Source organism: Chelonoidis abingdonii, chromosome 7 (assembly GCF_003597395.2).
Source record: "Chelonoidis abingdonii isolate Lonesome George chromosome 7, CheloAbing_2.0, whole genome shotgun sequence".
Taxonomy (NCBI): Eukaryota; Metazoa; Chordata; order Testudines; family Testudinidae; genus Chelonoidis; species Chelonoidis abingdonii.
The window spans coordinates 4,331,824-4,350,370 of NC_133775.1; the positions used below are offsets into that span (position 1 = coordinate 4,331,824).

At 40.8% G+C, this 18,547-nt stretch overlaps 1 protein-coding gene across 6 annotated transcripts in view; it reads right to left on the reverse strand.

Moving 5' to 3' along the window:
* The window catches only part of GPBP1L1 (GC-rich promoter binding protein 1 like 1), a 55,450-nt gene extending 36,903 nt beyond the window's left edge, over window positions 1–18,547 (reverse strand). For 2 of the 6 annotated variants that reach the window (XM_032804572.2, XM_032804571.2), the window contains exon 1: window positions 18,457–18,542. The gene's annotated coding sequence lies outside the window, so the exon portion shown is untranslated. Of the gene's footprint in view, window positions 1–4,357; window positions 4,512–17,718; window positions 17,790–18,456 lie in introns of those variants that run through there. The other 4 variants (XM_075067579.1, XM_075067578.1, XM_032804569.2 and 1 more) reach the window with 3 other exon arrangements.

The following is an 18,547-nucleotide window of genomic DNA, read 5'->3' on the forward strand; positions in this document are numbered from 1 at the left end:
GCGGGCTGCACACTCCGGCAGATCAAAGCAAGTTCGATATAACACGGTAAGATTTTTTGGCTCCTGAGGACAACGTTATATCAGGGTAGAGGAGTATCAATAGATAGGGTAACACCTTCTAATGAGCTTTGATAATAAAATCACCCTGAATTGGAAAGGAAGTGGGAAAAAAAAAACAAAAAAAACCACACAGACCCATCCTCTGGATCTCAGTGAAATTTATGCTGTCCATTTATTTACATGGGAAGCTCTGAGACAGGGATCTTGCCTGGCTATGTGCCTCGAAAGCCACCAAAGCATACTGGTTCATGTTTCACAATAAGGCTTTAAGTTCTTTTTCAGGAGAAAAGCAAGACAGCAGAAATTAAACAGAATCCTGATTCTTCTGCAAGCCACTGAGACTTAAAAAAACAAACACACACCCTAGACATGTTTAGCAAACAGGGGGGATGCTGCAGCTGCAAAGCTCCATATGTCCATTGTAGAAAAGTTCTTGTAGAAGTTTCACAACCTGCTGACTTGCCACCATCCAAGGCACCTATGATTAGGACAGTTCAGCATGCACTAAAGAACGAGCAATGGCTAACATGCATCTAGAGACAATACCATCTCTGAATTATCACGGATTATAAAGCATGCCACTCATTTTAGATGCACATCAAAGCCTTATAAATCTGGTTTTATTTCACATTAGCTTAAATTATGGACTCTAGTAATACTGAATCAGAAAACGAAGGCTACAGAAAGCTTTACACGTATTAATGAAATGACCTTCACATTATGTCAACCATCCTGCACAGTATTTTGATGTTGCTGTATCCTCTGTTTTGAATCTATGTCAGTTTTTAAAGGGCCCTGTCTCAAAATTGAAAGTTGAGGGTTTAAGGACTATACACAGGAGTTAAATCTCCCTCTGAAGTGTCTCATGGCTTAATTTTGTGCTACAAAAGAAAGAGATGAGTGCCAAATTACATTTGCCCACCTCATCAAGAAAATTAACAGCAATAAAGTACAGGGAATCTCACTTTCTGAAAGGACAGAAAGACCAGACGAGGGAGCAGGAGTAATTTAAGGACTTATTTACATTACAAAGCCAAAGTCTTCATTTAATATCCAGAGTTAAGATTCCTAAATGGCAATGTACATACCTATCACATTTACAAAACCCAAGCAAATCAATAATTTGAGATATTAAATCTTGCCTTGTCTAGATAAAACACATTCTATCAACTCCAAAGATAACTATTTACTAAAACAACCTACCTCTGAGCCAAAATAGCTATTCTTTCATCAGTAACCTCAAAATGCAAGTCCCTTTTGACAAATTATATAGGTTCACGACACATTCAGATGCACATTAACTGTCATTTATATGTTCACAAGTCAGTCAACATACATAATTTTATATTAACTAATCTCTTGTTGAGCTACATACACAACTAATCTCCACAAATTTTTTTACACATATGGTCAAAAAATGTTAGCTGACATTTCCCCATCACACAAAAACTCATGTCAGATTTAAGGTTATGCTGAAATTACCTGTGCATTTCTTTATTCTTGAATAATATGCTTATTAAGTGAGCAGCTTTGGATATACATGTCCTTAACCATGGGAGAGGCATGTCACTTAATTTGACAAGCCAAATGAGGTTGGTGTGTGTATGTGCGTTTGTTATAATTGCCCAGTTATTAATTTTTACAAATTTATTTTTTCTTGTGTGGGTAAATTTAAAATAGAAGGAACATGTTATCAGGTTTTTTAATTAATAAGAGTGGTGACCAAGGTAAGGAAATATTCCTGTTCCTAGTTTAGATACAAAGTGTGTCCCTCCAAATAGATTACATCTCCCATGAACACATTGTGCTTTCACAGTTCCCATATTTAGGGTCCTTACTGTACTAAGGTCAAATATAGCAACACTATTGTTTTACTCCTTTCAAAAATGGACATGAATGGAAATGAAAATGATCAGTTTGCAATCTTCTCTGTAGGGATACATAATCAGAGCCTAATATCTGTATACACAAACACTGAGTGGGACTAGACAAACTTCAGGATTACAAGCATTAAAAATTAAAATAAAAAGAATCCTTGATTTTTCTGAAGGAGACATGATAGGAAACGCAAACATCCCTAACCAAGACCTAATCTTTCCAAGTTTCCTGACAGATAAGTTTGACAATGAGCCAAAATTGAAACTGTTCAGTGAGCTGTTTTCTCTCTGTTCTTGTCATTATCAAGTCTCTTTACAGTTGCCTTTTAGAAGTAGGCTCTGATTTTAAATCCCTGATCATATCTCATTTATTGAGGAAAACTGTTTACATTACCCAAAGCATAGTTAAATCAGAAGGCTCTGCCTCCCTAAAGTCTCTGTTGTATTTTGTCATTGAAGAAACGTTTTAACTACTTTAAACTTTTCAAGGCTGTGGTATGGTAACAGAATCAGATCTTTGAGGCAGAGACTATTTGTTATGCTAAGAGATACTGGAGACTGCATTGAGCACAAAGCTCAGACTGAATGAGAGTGCATTCTTCAATTAACGTATCAGTCAGGACAAGCCCCCCCACTTGAGACAAAAGGGGCTGCAATCCTGCCGAGAGTGGGTGGTGTGGTTTTGCTGAGTAGTTTTTTGCAAGGGCAAACGTTAAGGAAGGCAGAACACAGAGAAGGAGAACCAAGCAGCAGTCTGTGAGCATAGTGTCTGACCACGTGGTGTTGACTAAAAGGCTTGGGGCTGTAAAATAAGAAATTCTTATTTTTTGTTTTGTTTCCAAGACTGAATCAAAGGTACCAGATCCATCTTCAATTTCTCCTCCTAACTGCAACAAATTACAAGACCCAGAATTTTTGACTAGCGGCTTGGGTCAAAAAGTGCAACAATATCTTCATACATATTTGCACAAAAACCGGCCCCCAATTTAAGTATAACTGTAATATAAATATTGTTTCTTACCTTCCTTCATTTCATTTCTTGCTATTCCAATTAGCTCATAGTTCTGAGTAATTACCCAATATCGCTACAATTTCTGCTACTCCAATACTTTAATCTGTTTATTCAGAGCAGATACACCCTCCTTGCATAAGAGCCTAATCACCAACGATCCTGGATTTTCACTGAGCAAAACCATATGCAGAAATAAAGGTGAGTTCCAAGAGGGAAAAATTCACCACACAGTTACAATTGTTAATTTAATAAAATAGCAAGTTTGTAAAAACTATATTTGAGAAATATACCTAGGTCCAACAGTGTCTGATAGCTAGTCACTCATGCTACTTCAATATTGGTGAGCCAAGGGAAACTGTTATAAATATGAGTGAACAGTGTAACACTATTGCAAAAAAAGCAAATATCATTCTGGGATGTATTAGTCGGAGCATTTAATCCAAGGGGAATTCTGCACCATTGCGCATGTGCAGAATTAATGTCCTGTGCAGATTTCTCTGCTTCCCCGCAGAAAACTGACTGACAGGAAAGAAAAGGGAAGCCATAAGAGTGGTCATACAACCCTGCCCAGCCACGCGGGTATGTAATTTCTGGTGCCCAGAGCAGCCAGCAGAGAGGTAGGTCATTGCATGGGGACGGGTGAGGTGAGGGAGAGTCAGTGCCGGGTCAGACCCCTCGCCACTCTCTGCCCAACACCAGTACATCCAGACTTCCACATACCCAGACCCCAGCCCCTGGGCTGGCAGTGGGGAGGAGTGCACTTCCCCTACCCAGAGCAGCTGGGCCAGGTCAGACCCAGCCCTAGAAACCTCCCTGAGCTCTGCACTCTCCCTCCCGCCCCAATCACTCCTCAGCCATGGGGGGGTGGGTCACTGTACTCCCTCATCTGCCCAAACCTTGTGCATCTGCCCCCCCCATACCTAGACCCCTCCTGCCAAATCCCACCTCCCCTGCATCCACACCAGAACCCCATCCCCATGCATCCAGACCCACCCCGCTGAGCCATGCTCCCCTGTATCCAGACCACCCTCCACTGAGCTGCCCACACTCGAATGCTCAACCTGACAAGCCCCACCTACTATGCCTCTGGACCATCCACTTTGCCCCAGCCAGCTGCATCCAGACCCCCAGCAAACCCCATTCCGCCAGCATCTGAACCACATCGCCCCCTGCACCGAGACTGCTCCCCCACTCATAGAGCCACAACCACCTTCACCTGGACCCCCCTGCAGAGTCCCATTTCCCCTGCACCTGTAACACCCCCACTGAGCCACCCATACCCAGACTGACCCACACAGAACCCCTACACCTGGATTCCCCCACACTAAGCCCCTCTACACTTGGATCCTGCTGGGCCTGCCTGACCACATGTCATAAATAGATAGCTAAGGGTTAATGTTTCTTTTACCTGTAAAGGGTTAACAAAGGGAACCAAACACCTGACCAGAGGACCAATCAGGAAACTGGATTTTTCAAAGTCAGGGGGATTTTGGGTCTGATGCCTTTTGTCTGTCTCTCAGCTATGAGAGGTTCTTTCTATCTTCTAATCTTCTGTTTCCAAACTGTAAGTACCAGGTAGAAAAACAATATAGGCTTTTATGTTGTTTTGGGTTGTATTACATGTGTGTAGCTTGCTGGAATGTTTCAAATTGGATATCTTTTTGAATCAGACTGTTTATTCATATTTTCTTATAAGCAATAGCCCTGTATTGTCACTTTATGCAGAGATCAGATGTTCATGTGTTTTTTTTCCTCTCTTTTATATAAGGCTTTCTTTTTAAGACTGCTTGAGTTTCTCTCTTGGGTAGGCTAAGGAACGAAGGGGAGGGAATTCTCTTTGTGTAGATCTACGGAGGGTGAAACTCTGCAGCACCAGGGGATTGGTGGGAGGGGAAGAGAGAGAAAAATCATTTCTGTTTCCTTGTATTTGGGTTGTTGTTTTTGTGGAATAGAGGAGAACATGCTTCTTGGTATTGTGATGTAAAGAGATTGCTCAGTACCTCAGTTAGCCAGAGAGGAAGTCTGCGTGGAAGAAGAGGGGAAGAAGTGGGTTATTTCCCTTTGTTGTGAGACTCAGAGTCTCTGAGTCTTGGGGTCCCCTCCAGGGAAAGTTTTGGGGACCAGAGCGAGGCAGGCGCTGTAATTCCTGTCTGGTGGCAGCGAGATAAGATCCAAGCTTGGTGTAATTAAACTGGAGGTTCATGCTAGGCACCCACATTTTGGACGCTAAGGTCCAGATTTGGGAAAGAGGCTTATGACACCACACCTGGGAGATCACCCTGCAGTCCCCCCGGACACAGTCTTGGCAGTGAGGCTGCACCCAACCCTGACAGCACAAGGGCCGGGCCTGTCCCAGAGGTCAGTGTCCGGGAGTGGAGGACTACAGGGTGATTTCTCATCTCCATGCAACCAGTCGCCTATGCTCCCCACTCCCATGCTAGCGTCTCCACATTTATTTAACGAAAAAATTTGCAGAATTTTAAAATACCGTGTGCAGAATATTTAAAATTAGGCACAGAATTCCCTCAGAAGTAAGTGTTGCAAACAAGACAAGAAGTAATTCTTCTAACTTTACAGCACGGTGATTAGGCCTCAACTGGAGTATTGCATCCAATTCTGCATGGCAAATTTCAGGAAAGATGGGGACAAACAGGAGAAAGTTCAGAGAAGAGCAACAAAAGCAATTACAGGGCTAGAAAATATGACCTATGGGAGAAGTTTGAAAAAACTAGAGTGCGGGGGGCTGGACTAGATCACCTCTCACAGTCCCTTCCAGTCCTATGAGTCTAACTTGAACTGGACAGACTAGACTTTTATTAGTAAATGTTGATTTCACCGAACACATAAGAACCAACTAAAAGATTTCAATAATAATTGAAATTTACAGATCGGCAAAGAAAGATGCTGCTTGAGAAATTTAAAGCAGGTGTGGGGCTCACACGGGCACCGCCCCCTCGCTGTCAGTCAGGTCTGGGCTCACAGCTGGGGCCCCTGCTCTGACAGCCTGAGCTGTCAGCCAGGTGCTGTTGGAGAGGTTTTCTTCCCAACCAGAAGGACTAGAAACTTAACATATATTTTTAACGAAATCTTCAATTCTTTAGAAATTGATTAGGTCTTTAGAGAACCTACAGTTAGAGTCCCATGTTTTTTTGGGAATGCAAAACAAAATACAAAAATTAAAATTAAATAAAATGAAAAAAAGTCACCTCTCCTCCCCAGTAGTGGTTCTGGTTGCAGGCAGTTAGGCCAAATTTGAGAGAGAGGTCCTACAACCCGGCACACAAGGTTGCAGTGCTCCTCAGGTTTGGTCTGGCTGCCTTTCCATCATGATGAAAATGATGGAATTTAGTGAAAAACTGACCCCTTCCTCCTGTCCCAGTTTCAGACAGCTTTATGCTCTCACCTGCACAGTCACTGAATAATAAGTACAACAGAAGGGCGTATGTTTCATGAAGCAGCCAAGCCCTTGTGTTATGACAGAAGTATAACCTTGTACTTGTGATCTCCCTTAATGTAAATCATCCTTTGAGCACTGGGATCAATGTAACTAGGTTCTCCAAGCATAAATCATTTTGGTTTCAATTCAAACGTTCCCTCTTCAATGTAGTTTGAAGCCTTCTGAATAAGTCTGCATAATAAGCAGTATTATCCATGATGCTGTATTTCATTACAAGCAGTAACTAAGTTTTAGCACTGATAAGTCCACTCCCTGGGCAAGACTAATACTTTCTGGGGGCTAAGAAAGTTTAATTCTTCATTCTGAAAGATGAACTGTCCCTGTTTTTAATTTGAAATATCTATAAAGGCATCTGGGTTGGGTGGGCAAAAGTCTTCTCTTCAAATCTTCAAGGTGTCTCATTGACATTTATCACCTTGTATGTTACTGTTGCTACTGGAACTAATTTCTTTATTAGTGAACTGATTGTAAACATTCCACATTAAAAATTCCTGGGAAACTGGATGCATACATATTTCTTTAAAATTCATGTAGCTTTTTAAAGTCTTACCTTGTTGAAAAAAGTGTAGTAGAGAGGAAGGGAAAATTGATTATTACCTTCGCTTGGTTGAGACAGTTTTACTGGCTTACATTTTAAAGACTTTTTACAATGAAAGTAGTAATTAAAAAAGAGGCAGAATTTGTTAAGCGAAGCCACGCTACTTTGGAATCCGATTTTCTAAACAAACCTATGATTCGCTCTTGTTCTTACTATTAAAAGCACTCTCTTTTCGGGAAGCTTTAATTGTGTATTTCAGTGATACAGTCTCCATCTTACAAATACACATCAGTTGCTAATACAGTTATGCCACAAAAAGGGTGGCGTTTCACTAGGCTCTAGTTCCACTAAGCATATTTCAAAATTACTTTTCAATCCCTTAAACGTTTTCTATATTTTCCCAACCCCAAATCCTGCAGAGCACATGCCGCTTATTAACAGCCATGTCCAGGCAAATATCAGACTTCAGCCATTTTGGCAGCAAACAAACCCTTTTAGGCATCAACTGAGTACAAACTGATGCAGTGTTGACTTCCTGAGTCCACAGACTGCCTGAAATATTAGATATGTGAAGCACGACCTTCTCCCATTCATCTTAGTGAAATATAAGCCACATCTACACTACAGACTTCTGCCAACATAGCTGTGCTGGTCAGGGTTGTGAAGTGGTATGATCCCTGACTGAAAAGGTGTGTCTGAAGATGTCTGTAGCATACAGGCTGTTATACCATCAAACCTGTACTTTTTCCTAGTACAGTTCATCTTGCATGGGAGAGGTGGTGTGTGTGGAATAGTCGACACCAGTTACAAGCACAGCTTTGTCAGTATAAGCTGCATCCATACTGGTATTCAGATACTGGTAGACTGCTTCTAGCATAGATATTACCCTAATAAAGGCAATTTAATCATCAACATTAAATATTTCACCACTGATTTAAACAGAAATATTCAGTATGTTTTTTCCACAATCTCAAAACTGTCTCCCATAGCCCCCCAGGTCCCAAAGACCCAGATAACCTGTTAACATATTTGCCAAAATCTCCATCTTACCCACCCTTCCAACGCAACTACTTTACCTCCAGTATCTTGCACCTGTGAACTGTAAAATTAGTTTCAGAGTGGTAGCTGTGTTAGTCTGTATCAGCAAAAAGAACAGGAGTACTTGTGGCGCCTTAGAGACTAACAAAGGTACTTGGGCATAAGCCTTCAAGGGCTAAAACCCAGTTCATGGGGACTTGCTGCAGTACCTGTGTTAACAATACAAAGTGAGTTTTGATTCAAAGTGTGAAGGCTGAGGTTAAGGTCTTAATCATTACACAATTATTAATACCGCTAGTAACGTTTCTGTCTGCATATTAACCCAACCCTTTTAAGTTTACACGTCCACCTAATGCATAATGGCCTAGTCTGGGTTGTAAACTGAAAGCCCAATAACATAGAAAACCCAGATAGTTTGATTTATTTAAGTTACAAAACATTAGAAACTGATTGTGTCAATTTTTGTACTGAAAACACTTAACTCTAAAGACTTTAAACAAGTTTTTTTTTTTTTTGAGAATGTGGGTGGCTCACAAGACCAGTAATGAGGCAGGCACCTTTTCACATTTACTGTCACCAGTTCAAATCCAGCCCTAATGACCACATTTTTTTTGACGCTCTGTGAAACAAGTTGCCTTCTCAATCCAGCTCACAGTGGAAAGGTCATCACATCAAAAGAGCGCCTTAACTGGCTCCACTTTTGGCAGTCGAAGAAAGATTAAAGAGTGCCTGGACCACAGAATTCCCAGCTGAATTTCTCTCCTCCTTCAAAGATGGCCTCCACAGAACATGGTTAAGGCATACTGGTGGAGTACTACAGGAGAAATATGTACTGTTAACTTCATATACACCGTATCTATTGTGTGGATAAAGGACTCCGATGTCATGAACAATGAATTCACTATAAAGAATTTAAGTAAAGATAATCTATAAAGTTACACAGAAACTGAAAATGTGACTATCACGCGTCTATTAACAAAATGGAATTTAGCCTATACCGATGCTCTGCCATGGAGACTAAAATCTTCTGGAAAAGAGGCAAGTTTAGTCTCCATGCTACACTCAAACCTTCACTTCCCTGCTAAGACTGCTAACAAGGAGGGTAATTAGTGCCAGTGATCATGGTGTTTGTGCAACATTAACAATTCTCCATAAAAAAATGGACTGAAATAAACAACACACAATCCACCAGACACTACACAGCCATCATCTCTTTAACATGGATTAAACTATTTTAAAAAAGGCTTAATACTTAAAAATATTCAAAGTGCCATTCTATTTTGAAGAGTGACTAAAAATAGCATTGCAGGGTTCCATGGTGGCCTCCATATGAAATGTACTTACTTCACAACAAGACATTTCCTTTTATAATTGCTATACTTGAAAGATTTCAATTTGAGTTTGCATTTTCATGCATCACAGTAATGTTTTGCCAGGACAAACGTTTTCAGCTGGGTTGCAAAAGTGTATACAGATTTCATAGAATCATAAAACCATATGGTTAGAAGAGACCGCAAGGGTCATCCAATCTTACCCCTTTCCAAGGTGCAGGACTTGTTGAGTCTAAACCATCCAAGACAGATGGCTATCCAGTCTCCTTTTAAAAACTTTCAGTGAAGGCACTTCCACGACCTCTCTAGGTAGTCTGATCTATTGTCCCACTGTTCTTACAGTTTGAAAGTTTTTTTCTGAGATTTAATTTAAATCCGCTATGCTGTAGTTTGAACCCACTGCCTCTTGTCCTGCCCTCTGTGGCAAGAGAACAATTTTTCTTCATATTTTATAGCAGCCTTCCAAGTATTTGAAGATCGCTATCATGCCCCCCTTTAATCTCTTTTCCAAACCTAACATACACAGTTTCTTCAGCCTTTGCTTATATGGCTTGCAATTCCATCCCTTTGCCCGTCTTTGTCATTCACCTTTGAATCCTTTCCAGTTTCTCTACTTCCCTTCTACACACTGGTGACCAAAATTGGACACAGTACTCCAGATAAGGCCTAACAAGCACTGAATAGCGTGGTACTATTGCCCGTTGTCACTTGCAATTGCTTTTTTTGCAGCAACATCACAATTGACTTGTGTTGAGGTTGTGATCCACCACAACTTTCAGATCCTTCTCAGCAGTGCTGCTGCCAAGCCAGTTACCCCCGTTCTGTATTTGCGCATTTGCTTTTTCTTCCCTAAGTGGAGTACCTTACATTTGTCTTTACTAAATTTTAATTTTGTCTATAGCCCAGTTCTCCAATTTATCAAGATCGCTTTGAATTTTAGCTCTATTCTCCAAAGTATTTGCAACCCCCCAGCTTTGTCTCATCTGCAAATTTGACCAGTATGCTCTCTATTCCTACACCACAGTCATTAATAAAAAATATTGAGCACTAGTAGACCCAGAACATATCCCTGTGGAACCCCACTCAAGACCTTTTTCTAATCTTACATCATTTCAAATAATGGTTACTCATTTGCTGCTGTTTAACCAATTATGTATCCATTTAATGGCAGTTCTGCCAAACATGCATTTCTTCAGCTTACTTATGAGAATGTTATATGCGACTGTGTCAAAAGGACTGCTAAAGTCCAGGTATATTAGGTCCACTGCATTCCTCTTATCCACCAAACCAGTTATCTTGTCAAAGGAGGACATCAAGCTGATTTGGCATAATTTGTTCTCAGTAAACCCATGTTAACCGTTCACGCTCCACGTATTCACAAATTGAATGTTTTATACATTGTTCTAGTACAGTGGTTCCCAAACTTTTTCCACCACTTGTGCAGGAAAAGCCCCTGGCAGGCCGGGCCAGTCTGTCTACCTGCCGCATCTGCGGGTTCGGTTGATTGCAGCTCCCGCTGGCAGCAGTTCGCTGCTCCAGGCCACTGGGAGCTGCTGGAAGCAGAGGCCAGTAAGTCCCTCAGCCCGCGCCGCTTCAAGGAGCTCCCATTGGCCTGGAGCAGCGAACCGCAGTCACTGGAAGCCACGATCGGCCAAACCTGCAGACACAGCAGGTAAACAAACCAGCCCAGCCCTCCAGAGGCTTTCCCTGCACAAGCCGCGGAACAAGTTTGGGAACCACTGTTCTAGTAGCTTCCCAGTATCAAGGTCAGGCTGACTGATCTATAGTTCCCCAGCTTCTCCTTTTTAAAGATTGGTTCTACTTTTTGCAGTCTTCCAGAACCTGTCCTGTCATCCATGAGTCTGCAATCATCATCAGCGGCTCTGAGATTTCTTCAGCTAATTCCTTCAGCACCGTCGCGTGAATAATATCAGGCCCCACTGACTTGAATTTGTTCAAATAAGTCAGAAGATCTCTGATGTATTCTTTATTAATCCTGATCTGCATCTCGTCCCCTTTATTGTCTGTGATAACTTCACTCGTTGTCTGGTCACGTGTTATTTAACGTGAAAAGACTAAAGAGTAAGCACCGAGCAGCTCTGCCTTCCTATAATTTTCCATTACCAGTTTACCTACTCCACTGATCAGCAGGCCTGCATCATCCCTGATTTTTCTTTTTTGTCAGAGATATTTGTAGAACCCCTTGTTGCCTCTAACATTTTTTGCCAGCTGCAACTCATTCTTTACCTTGGCTTTCCTGATTTCATCCCTACATGCATGACACTATTCCCATGTATACTTCCTTGGTGACATGTCCCTCCTTCCATTTCCTGTAGGCATCCTTTTTGGTTTTTAGACAGATAAAAATCTCTTTGTACAGGAACATGGGCCTCCTGTGCCTCTCATCTTTCCTTTCTTCTGCATAGGAATAGCTTGATGTTGAACATCTAATATTATCTCTTTTAGAAACTGCTAGCACCCTTTGATTCCTTTTCTTCCTAATTGGAGTTTCCACGGGACCTTGACTACTATTTGTCTGAGTTGGTTTTAATCTGCCTTTCTAAAGTCCAGTGTCCTTGTTTTGCTGTTGTTGTCTCCTTCTTTCCTTAGGATCTTGAATTCTATCAGATCATTATCACTTCCTCCTAAGTTCCCGACCATCTTCATGTTCGTATTTATCCCTGTTAGTCTATTTTGGATCTGGTGTTGACCATCTCCTTGTTATTTCCACAACTTTCTAAAACAAAAAGTTATCTCTACACATGCTAAGAATGTGCAGGACACATGTTTTGCTGTAACAGTCTTCCGAAAGACATCAGGGAAGTTAAAATCCCCTTATTAATAATAGCTCATGTTAGAGATTTAATTTATGAACAGTTTGGTTGATCACAAGGAGGAACAGACTCCAGCTCAACCTCTTATCTATATTTTCTTTGCAGCCAACCTCTTAGTTATTGAATAAAGTCTATTGATTAGGTTTTTTTTAAAATATACTTTTCAGACCAAAAAAAAAAAAAAATCTCACATACATTTATTTAATTCCTCCTCATCAAGAATTAATACCACATGTATTCATAAAAATGTTTCCCCTCCTCTATTAGGCACTGTTAAAGGACTTGAGATTCATCCAGTGTATTTAGCAAAGTAATGGGTTCAACCTGGAATCCAATCTATCTTCAGGCAAAAAAGTTTGCTACCAGTATTTTCCAGTCTCAACAAGAGAATAAGACCACATAGAGTACTTACCTCCTTGCTACATCCCCTCTCAAAAGTTTACCACCGAAACACTCCTCCCCTTTTCATGCTCCTCTCTACCAATCAATCTTAGCCACATACAAGTTTGTAACCTTTGTTTTTATATAAAGTAATATAACCATAAACTTAACCCCAGTTTTGTATATATTACAGGCCTTACTATGAAAGACATGACTAGTACAACCAGTAGAGTAGCTATTGAGGCAACATGTAGGCATTTTGAGCGGAAACAAGCCAAAACTCATGAAACTTTAATTAGCTTGTTTGTAGTTGTCTGTATTTTAAACCACATGAAACACAGTCCAGGCCAAAACAATAACTTTTAGTTTCAGTTTAAATTAGCTCAATTGTCTAGCCACATCTTCAATCCACCTTCCCTGATGAGCTACTGCTGCCAGTATTGCTTCTGAATTTGCAAAAACAACCTTGTTTCCTAATGTTGAACTCTGCCATAAACTTTTTCACTAGATTCTGTTTCTTACAAGACACAGGACAGCGGATGCAGATGTCCTGGAAAGATCTGTACACTGGCACTGCTCACAAGGCCTGTGGTATTGTGCCACAAAGACCATAATGTAAAACTGCCAGTACTACTTGCCTTTTTTCCCCCACAACTTTACCATATGACTAGACCTCACAAACCAACTATCAGAATATCAGACACACATCTATTAAATAAAGCAGTATGTCCAACAATTTAAAGGTGGTGACACCCAAGAGCCAGAAAATTCAACATGTTTTTAAGCTTTTGTCAATTTGAGAGGGTTTTATTTTTTTTCAAATTAACTATAGAAATAAATTTCTGTTGAAAAGCAGTAAACCAGCTATTTAAAAAAGCATTAATCGTGTAACAAATACAACTAGTTGGAAAGCATTATTCACAGATATTAAAAAGCCCAATGAAAAAGTAGCTACCCACCTACTTGTTTTGGGGGTTTCACCCTCTAAAATACCTCAACACAATAAGTTTTGAAGCTGCTTGTGGAAAAACTCTTCCAATAATTCTAGTTTGCAAAGCCTCCAAAATAAATACCTTGTACCTCCAAAAGTAATACTAAAAAGTTCTCTGTTCAGTCCCAGAGGAAGACGCATAAAGTTCCCCAAAGATTTAAAACAACTATTATTCCATGTTACTTAACAGTTTGATGGATTTTATGTTTTAAATTCAAGATACTTTTCAAAAACATGTAACCTTTATTTGTACCTGAAAGAGACAGAAAATGTAACGTTTTAAAAACCACAGATCTCCATAATTAAACATTCAGCACCACCACAAAACTATGTTTGAGTTTAAATGCATTGTTTTAATCATCAGCCAACATTGATGTTCTTATATTTAAGTAGTATTGTGTCAGACAGACTACAAGATGCTCAACACAAAGACCAAGTTTTCTCTTATATTCTCTAAAAAAAATTAGCATTGTCAATCTTCAGTAAATAATAATTGTTCAAGATATTAACCTACTTGGAAAAAATACATACATCTCAACTGAACTATACAGCTCCAATAGCTCGAGTCACATACAATTCACTATAAAAGTGTGTGTGTGTACACACACAATTCTTGTCCAAGATTTATTCCTTATAAGAAAGGAAAACCACTACTGTGATACCATTTGCAATTGTTATACCATCAAAACATCCCAAAGAAGCCTGTGAGGAACAGTAGAGTTGACTGCATATCACAGTTGAAGAGGTTCCATGTGAAAGCTCTTTTAAAATAGTAATTTAATTACTTGAGAATGGCCTAACAGGAGTCACCAGATTTATTATTTTACCCCCACACACACACACACACACTTAAAAATCACAAGACTTAAATTCTCCAAACTCCTTTATACTCTCACATTGGAATTATCTTGCCTTAAAAAAACCCTCAACTTTATACAAACACCTATAGCCCATTCATCACCTCTTGCATTCATTTTTCAGACATCTCCAAATTTACTCAAAAACATTATTTATAAAAGACTTAATTTAAACCTCTTAGGCCTCATCTAAGATAGGTAGCTGAACTGTTACTAAAAATGGCTTTCAGCATCAGGGCTTGGCTATACCGGCACTTTACAGCGCTGCAACTTTCGCGCTCAGGGGTGTGAAAAAACACCCCCCGAGCGCTGCAAAATACAGCGCTGTAAACCCTCAGTGTAATCAGTGCTGCAGCGCGGCTCCCAGCGCTGCAAGCTACACCCGTAGAGGATGTGGTTTACGTGCAGTGCTGGGAGAGCTGTCTCCCAGTGCTGGCGCTCCGACCACACTCACACTTTGCAGCGCTGCCGCGGCAGCGCTTTGAAATTTCAAGTGCAGCCATACCCTCAGTCTTCCTGAACCAGTATTAAACTGCTGAAGCGCTACCAGAGGTATCAAAATGCTTTTGTTCTACCATTTCAGGAAATAAGCTTTATATTTGTCCAGAATGGTGTTTAAAATTTTTTAATACTGTTTTGGAACTTTTGCTAATGACTATTCTCTGCAATAGTTCCCTTTCCTAGTACTAACTGGAATTCTGAAGCACAAAAACATTTTATTTATAAAACAAGTTGACCTTACACTGAAATTACGCTCTTAAATGTAAGTCCTTTTCACAACTGGAACTGGGAAGATTGTGTACTTTCATTTTGCTTGATTATAGGTCAGTTCCACTACATATCATATTTGTATTGCTCCTTGTTTATCACTAAAGACATCTGCATGAAAACAGGATTTATTTTTTAAAATCCATTTGTTCCCATTGTATATTTTGCATTTGAAGTCCTGACATAGCATAAATGGCATAACCATGGTGGAAACACTTATCAAACATGATTAGGACTACAAAGCAGGGCAGACACTAAAAGGATAGGTCCCATTTTCCAACAAGTAACAGTAGTAATAAACCATTAACTGTTTCTTAGAAGATTTTTCAAAGTTCTCACTGCAGCACCAGCTACTGTTTTCACTACTGGCAATTTTGGGGGCAGGGAGAGGGAGAAGAGATGCTCCTCTGAAGCCAGGGCTGTTTCTTCATCTTACATTACTCTGGGTAGAATTACTGCACTATACCTGTTCCTCTTTTGGCTCAGGCCCTGGGATTTTGGAATACCAGGTCCCCTGGCCAGAGCAGTATAGAGAACTTTACTGGAATGCGAACCTTATTCACTCAAGAGATAACATTTTCTCTCTCTCTCAACACGTGAACCACACACAATGTCTATCTTCATAGTCAACTAGCATTTTTAGGAGCATGTGAAACTAACATAGCTCATCTCATCTCTTCTGTTCTCTTTTCTGTTTTCTCATCTCAAATATTTTTTGCATTGTTTACCCACATCTTTTTGCTCTCACTCCCAACTTCACTAGTGTTTAGAACACTTAATGTTGCTGGCATAATTTTGTTAACAGCAACTTTACTGGGTAGAGGGACCTACACTGCCATGTTCATATGAAAAGGAGCTTGAAGAAATTGACAATTTATTTCAGACTATCACTATTTGATAATTAGAACATGCCTACACACAAACTTGCACTGAGGAGACTAATGGTCATTTTAAAACAGATCTAGACTGATGCAAATGCCTGTATGGACAGTCTTCAATCAGTTTAAAAACTGCTTATATCAGCTTAGTTTGAATAATTTCCTTTCAGATTTAAGCTAAATATAAGCCATTTTTAAAACCGATTTAAGAATGTCCATGCAGGGGCTTGCCCAAATTTAAACTTGTTTAAAAAACTTTAGTTAAACTAATGCAAGGCCTTATGGTAACAACCCTTCAACACAAGGTATTTTTCAATCCCTGCCATGAAAGGCATTAATATTCTATTCTTCCTAGTGCCTTTATCCCACAAGAACACAGTCACCTAAAATTCACACTGAAAATTACACATTTTCTACAATATTTAGAAGAAAATGACTAACCAAAGGCAACTGAAGTTGCTATCTTGTAGATGTAGGAAAAACATTGATCTATTTTCAATCCATACACTGCTTTGCTTTAAAGAAGTAAATATAATTAAAAACACCATTATTAACTGCAATACATATAGCTCAGTGGTTTGAGTATTAGCCTTCAAAACCCAGGGTTGTGAGTTCAATCCTTAAGGGGGCCATTTACAGATCTGGGCCAAAAATCTGTCTGAGGATTGGTCCTGATTTGAGCAGGGCATTGGACTAGATCAATAGAGCTCAAACTTTTTTTATTTATTTATTTTTACTGGCAACCTCTTTCACATCACAAGCCTCTAAGTGCAACCCCAACCTTAAATATATTAAAAAGTGTTTTAATTTATAACACCATTATAAATGCTGGAGGCAAGGAGGGTTTGGGGTGGAGGTTGACAGCTTGCGACCCCACATGTAATGACCTCACGACCCCGAGGGGTCCTGACCCCCCAGTTTGAGAACCCCTGGACTAGATGACCTCCTGAGGTCTCTTCCAACCCTGATATGCTTTGAAAAACCCTGTAGTACCTTTAGGAATTGCTATGCAAACTAATTTCCTGCCAGTACAGTAGTTTGCAAAACAAAGAAAGCATATGTAACATCAGTACTAGAATACTACCTTTCTTCTTCAAAAACCACAGAAGCATTTGACCAAAAAAAAAAAATCCTAGAAAAACAGCAGAAACAATTGGAAAGCATCAAAAATTATAAATCAAAATTCAGTTCACCTGGCTTATTAGCAAACAGGTTTCATTTTTTAACCCAGAATTTTTTTTAAAAAGTCACCTCTCTCTGCATCACTAATTTTAGAACCAGTTTTACTTCTAACCAGTAGAAACTTAGTATTCTCTAATGTAGAGCAACCAAAATGCTGCAACTTTGCTGATTATAAAGATAGACTCAAAATGAGATAATTGCAGTAAAAGCTGTCTCGCATCTGAGCCTCAGGTGTCTGAGCTCTGAGAACTGGGTATGTGCACCAATAATCAGTGTTTCTCACTGAAGTTGATTAGTGTAATAAACATCAGAACACCACTTTTAAACTGGAAATTCTAATGGCAAAACGGTTTCACTGTTTTCATTAGACTTGACACTTCCCTTCTAAATTTTTATTCACACTGAACCATCCAGGGAACATTCAAAAAGCCACTGGCCTATTCATGGCAAAGACAACGTTTGAAACAATATAATTTCAGCTGGCTTCAAATAGCACCAAGGGATCCCAGAGTACCTGATGGTGAGAGAAACAGGAAAAGCAAACTTTGCCTGCAGAATATAAACCATCGAGTCCAGGAGGCTGTAGGAAACTTTTGAGGTAAACAAAAACTTTGCTGGGAGTTACCGCATATCTGCTTTTATCAAACAAGGAGGCCCCTACAGATACAAGCGAGAGCTGCTTGTTACACTATGATTAGCCTCCCCCCTCAGCAGTCATTTTTTCAAAAATCTATAAGACAGCCTGCTTGTCCCACATCAGCCCCTCTCCAAACACTCACACTTAAATGTTTTGGGATCAAATGAAAGAGAAAATAGCGTCAAGCTACTCATTGTCCAGTACCCCTCCCCCACCCTCCTTTCCAGTGCATCCCCACAGCCCCCACAACAGAGACCCCATTCCTGCCCCCCCATCCCCCAGCCAAGAGCCTGCCCTGCAATACCGCCCCTCTCCCCCGAACCCCCGTCTCCCTGGCTGCGCCTTCAGCCTCTCTAAAACCCAGGGTGCCCACACCCCACCCGGCCGACTCCCCCGCACGGCCTCGAGCCCCGCCACCCCGTACGGCCCCCACCGTCCCGAGCCCCTCGGGGCTGAGGCAGCAGGGCCCCGAGCCCGCAGCACAGGCCGGGCTCGGTGGGAGCCTCCCGGACCGGTCCAGCTCACAGGCCCGGCGGCTCCGGGTGCGTTGTCGGGGCTGGCTGCTACCCGCAGCCCTGAGGGAGAGACCCGTCCCCCGCGGAGCCCCGCACTCACCGGCCAGGCCCCCTCGCTGCCTCCCGCGGCCCCACAACCATAACAAAGCTCTGCCCAAAATGGCTGCCCGGCCGGGGGGCGGGGCGGGCGC